Source organism: Tupaia chinensis, unplaced genomic scaffold (assembly GCF_000334495.1).
Source record: "Tupaia chinensis unplaced genomic scaffold, TupChi_1.0 Scaffold144255_1, whole genome shotgun sequence".
Lineage (NCBI taxonomy): Eukaryota > Metazoa > Chordata > Mammalia > Scandentia > Tupaiidae > Tupaia > Tupaia belangeri.
In genome coordinates this window covers 209,002-214,502 of record NW_006204113.1, presented here as the reverse complement: position 1 = coordinate 214,502, position 5,501 = coordinate 209,002, and the positions used below count along the sequence as shown (strand labels likewise).

At 49.7% G+C, this 5,501-nt stretch overlaps 1 pseudogene; it reads right to left on the bottom strand.

The window, feature by feature from the left end:
• Positions 1-200: 200 nt before the first annotated feature.
• The window catches only part of LOC102494061 (L-lactate dehydrogenase B chain-like), a 14,459-nt pseudogene continuing 9,158 nt past the window's right edge, over positions 201-5,501 (bottom strand).

The following is a 5,501-nucleotide window of genomic DNA, read 5'->3' as shown; positions in this document are numbered from 1 at the left end:
TTTTTTTTTAATGAGAGTTAATTTTATTTGTTCAAGGGCTCATATTGCAAGCATTAAACCAAGCATGGGCTTTGATTCTGTGGGCCCACATTCACATAGTAAGGAAAAGCAAACTGTGATCCACATACCTGGATGGAAACTAAAGGCTCATGGTTAATCACACTGTAGTTTTAAAATTTCTACAGCCTAGACCTCAGTAGTCACAGGTCTTTCAGGTCCTTCTGGATGTCCCAGAGTCCCTGCACTCTTCTTGAGCTGAGCAACCTCGTTGTCCTTCAGCTTCTGGTTGATAACACTGGTCAGTCCCTGCACTGAGGATACATGGAAGGCTCAGGAAGACCTCATTCTCCATGCCATACACCCCCTTCACCATGGTTGACACCGGATGAATCCTGGGCAGATTTCTCAACATGAATTCAGTGAGATCAGCCACACTTAGTCCCATCGCACAGTTGGTATATCCCTGTATCTTGATGATGTCATAGGCACTTTCAACAACCGTCTTATGCACTTCCTTCCAATTTTTGCTGTCATTGTCTGTCCCCATTTCTGGATTCAGTTCCTGGAGGGAAACACCTGTCACGTTCACTCCACTCCACACGGCCACACTTGAGTCGCCACGTTCTCCCAAAATCCATCCGTGGCAGCTGGTGGGGTGAATGCCAAGTTTGTCGGCCATGAGATAGCGAAATCTAGCAGAATCCAGATTACACCCACTTCTGATCACGCGGTGCTTGGGCAGCCGCTGAGCTTCCAGGTAACACAGGTGAGAATGCCCACTGGATTGGAAACCACAGTTACGATGCAGTCGGGGCTGTCCTTGCCGATCTGGGGAATGGTGAAATCGAAGACATTAACGTTTCTGTGCACCAGGCTGAGACGACTCTCCCCCTCCTGTTGACGGACTCCAGCAGTCACCACCACAATCTTGGAACTGGCGGTCACAGAGTCATCTTTATCTGCCACAATTTTAGGTGTCTGAAGAAATAAGCTTCCGTGCTGCAGATCCATCCTTTATCCTTTGAGCTTATCTTCCAAAACATCCCCCAGGGCAAGTTCATCAGCCAGAGACTTTCCCAGAGCGCCGATTGCACACGCCAAACCACCTCGTCTAACACCCGCCGCAGGGATCGTATTGCTGGGGACCGCTGCCCCTTCTGCAACTGGTGCACAGGGCAGAGAAAGCTCGAGGTGGCTGGAACAGTCGCGCGAAGAGGACAATGTCAGCTTCTCCACCGCGCAGCTACCTCTTTGTTTACTATGCAGCACGGTAGACAGGCAGAGAAGTGCACAGAATAGTTAGATGGTGCGATTGTTCCGGGAGGAACACTCGTGTAGTCGTCATCCAAGTCACGCACTGGAATATGGCCCACACCCTGGAGGCCTCCATCATCTCCCCTCCCAGTCGCTGCTCCACGTCTTCCCCTCATTGACTGCTCCTCACTCTGTGCTCTGATTCTCCCTAGTTTTGATGCTCATATAAACTGAGACATGCCTAGGAGTGCAAAGGCGGCTTCATGTGATACACACATATTAAACTGGTATTACCCAACGCTTTTCTCAAGTGACCGTCAATCTGCACAGTACCAGCAGTTTATGAGTGTCGCCGCTGTGCCACACCTTGCCAAACTTGGTGTCGTTGGTTTCTGTTTTTTTAGACATCGAAAATGCTTTTATTAGAGAGAATTTTGCTATCGGGACATGCACTCACTGGAGAGATAAAAAGAAACAGACAGAAAGCAAGAAATCACCCTCTGGGGGGATGGCCACACCACAATCCCTCTTCTCCTTTCTCCTCTCGGGATTTTGGGCACACACGCACCCGGCGTGAGTTTCAAGCCACCAGGTCCAGGATTCAAACCATGGTCAACTATGTGGGAGTCCAGTGACTTAACCACTACGCCATCTACTGGCCCCAATGCTTTGTTTTTGAAAAGAAATGTATTTCCAAAGGAATTTATTTCCATACAGTCTGTGCTATGCTTAATTTTGTTTTCTTTTAATTTTGTATAGGGTACGTATATCCTCCAAACTGGGACAGCGAGGTGACGGGGGAGTAGAAGCCACCTCCCAGGGGGAATGGCCGCTTGCAATCCCTTCTCCATCATTCTCTCAGGACTTCGAGGACGCACGCACATGTGCCCGGCATGGTTTTCAAGGCTCCCGGTGTGTGACTCAAACCACATAGTTGACCGTGTGGGACCCCGCCACACAGTGCCTAGCATCTACAGAAACCTGGAGCGCTTTCTCACTTTCTTCTCCTCTCTGTGTGACAAGTGCACACACACTGAGGGGAGGAAAGTCAGTGATGGGCCCAGCCATGGTGGTGCAGGTGATAAGACTCCACTGTGAGGTGCTGAAGCCATATGGGGGAGCCCAGGATTTGGATCCCAGCGGGCATTGGTTGAAGGCCACTTTTTTTTTTTTGGAGAGATTTTCACTGTAGGGCATGTGCGCTCGCCAGACAGATAGAGACAGACATAGAGACAGAAAGCGAGAAATCACCCCCCAGGGGGGATGGTCACGCCGCAATCCCTTCTCCTCCATTCTCCTCTCGGGATCTTGGGCACGCACGCACACGCGCCCGGCGTGAGTTTTAAGCCACCGGGTCCGCGACACGAACCGCGGTCGACTACGTGGGAGGCCAGGGACATAGCCATTACGCTAACTGCTGGTTCCCTGAAGGCCACTTTTCATTATGATCTGATTCCACTTAACATCCACTTTTTCTTTTTTTTTTTTAAGAATTAATTTATTTAACTTTATTTATTTATTAGAATGTGATCAAAGAGGGACAGAGTGAGAGAGAGAGGGAAAGTGAGAGAGCAAGCCTCCAGGTCTGGGACTCGAACTGCGGTCAGCCATGTGGCAGTCCAGCACCCTTAACCACCACGCCACCTGCCAGCCCCACATCCACGTTTTCTTGAAGACAATTCTATGTAGCCAAGGCCAATGAGATGACTTTCTGTTGCTACCTCTTTGGTGATTCCTCATGCCTCCCACCAGAAACCGACATTTCTACTTCCAACCCAGACTTCTGTCCTGAACATCGCTCTGATATACCCCGGCTGATTAACCTCCGCTGACATTGTCTTGGAAGCAGCCAGGGAAGAGGGTCACAGACCACTCCAGCCTGCATCGTACTTATTGCTCCCAGGAAAACGTACCAAAGTATACCAAATCTCAGGGAAATTTTTTTTAGGTTTTTGCTTACAGTGCATGTGCTCACTGTGGGGAGAGAGAGAGAGACACTGAGAGAGAAAGTAAGAACTACACTCCCCCCCCGGGGAGGGATGGCTATGCTGTCATCCCTTCTCCTCCATTCTCCTCTCAGAATCTTGGGCACGTACGCACACGCACCTGGAGTGATTTTCAAACCACTGGGTGTGGGACTTGAATCGCGGTTGGCCGTGTGGGAGCTCAGCAACATAACTGCTAAGCCATCTGCTATGCCGTTTCCCTGGCCCCATATCTCAGGGAAATCTCGTATAGACTGCTTGGGTGACGTGCTCACTAGGAATTAGTCACATGGCCAAAGACCAGCCACCGTGGACCATGAGTCTCCCCGTAGCAGATGCGGTCAACACCCCATCCAGTTCTACTGAAGGTCACTTTCAGACAGTTCCCGTGTAATACCCTGGCCTCTGTGCCTGAGGGGGTTCTCTGGCTCGTGCAGTGAGCTTTGCTGGCAGGCAGAGCAAGCTAGAAATGCAGTTACCTCAGGAGCAAACGACACCCAGTGAGGAACAAAATTGGGAGGAAAGTGCCCATTGTCTTTCCTTGCATTGGAACAATTCTGTCATCTTGCAGGTCTGTACATTTCGCAGGTCTCAAGTAAGACCAAGCCCCAGTTGCCCTGAGAGGTAACTTTTTCATTATATACCTCTTATTTTGTGTTTCTTCTTTTACTTCCTTTCTCCCTCACTGTGTTTTCTGGGATAATCTCCCAAATAAAGTACTTGTATCTGAATCCCTGCATCACACTCGGTTTTCTGAGACCAGCAGATGATGTAATGGACTCCCACATGGCTGACCATGGTTCGAGTCCCAGACCTGGAGGTTGAAACATGCCGGCCGCATGTGCATGCATGCCCAAGATCCTGAGAGGAGAATGGAGGTGAAGGGATTGTGGTGTGGCCATCCCCCTTGAGGGGTGATTTCTTGCTTCCTGTCTCTCTGTCTCTCCATCAAGCACATGCACCCTATAGCAAAAATCTCTTAAAAAAAAAAATCTGTTTTCTGGGGAGCCATCTTCCTAAAAGGCCCATCAAGATGATATGAGCAGGCCCAGCCACGGTAGCACTTTTTGAAGCCATGTAGGAGGCCTTAGCTCAATTACTGGCCCACCCTAGGAGCCAGAAGTGGTGGTGTGCACCTGCATTCCAGCTGCTTGGGAGGCAGAAGCAGGAGGCCCTGAATGAAACGCTGTCTAAAATAAGCAAACAATGTCCACATGAGCCAGGAAGAGATCTTGAATCCCAAACCACGCTCGTTCGGGAAACTATGCTTGTTCACATCCCACTTTCAACCTTCGTTCGTAAGACAATGGATCCAGTGTCGGCTTCTGAGCAGAACTGGACAATAAGTTAACATTCAAGATTCCCTTGAGCTGAAAATCAGTACCCTGAAACCAAGAAAGAATGTGGCAAATGTATGCTAAAAACTCCAAGCAGGCCATGGTGGGATGATCAGATACAGTGGCGCAGGCTGTAAGGGGGCTGCTGTATGATGCTGAAGCCATATGGGAGGCCATAGGTTCAAGTCCCAACCAAGGCCTATCCAAGCACACTGGGCATGCCTTGAGAGCACCCGTGATCCTGGCTGGCTGCGGAACTTGGGGGAGGATCCTGGGATGACCCTGCTGAGTGTGTCTTTATCTCATGAAGGCAATAAATAATCATGAGAAGGTGATGGGGGTTCTTTCTCGAGGGCCAAAGGGAAAATAAAGAGGATTTGGCTTTTAGGCAACCAAGCCACATGGAGTATCTTGGATTTCAATATCGTATCAGAAGATGATTAGACGGCGGGGACCAGCCAGGTGGTGATTATGGCAGCTAGATCTTGCATGGCCAACTGTGCAGTTCAAGTCCCGGACCTAGCAGCTTGAAAAATACACTGGGTGTGTGTGTGCATGCCCAAAGTCCTGAAAGGAGAAGGAATTGATATGTGGCCACCCCCAGTGGGGATGATTTCCCACTTTTTCTCTTTCTCTGTCTCTTGTCAGGTGAACACATGTGCCCTGTAGCAAAAAGCTGGGGGAAAGGACAGGGCATTTTCTTTCTTTCTTTTTTTTTTTTTTTTTTTGAGAGGTTTTCGCTATAGAGTGCGTGCACTCACCAGACAGAGAGAGACATAGAGACAGAAAGCGAGAAATCACCCCCTGGGGGGATGGTCACGCCGCAATCCCTTCTCCTTCATTCTCCTCTCGGGATCTTGGGTACGCACGCACACGCGACCGGCGTGAGTTTTAACTCGCGCGTTCTGGAACGCGACACGAGGTT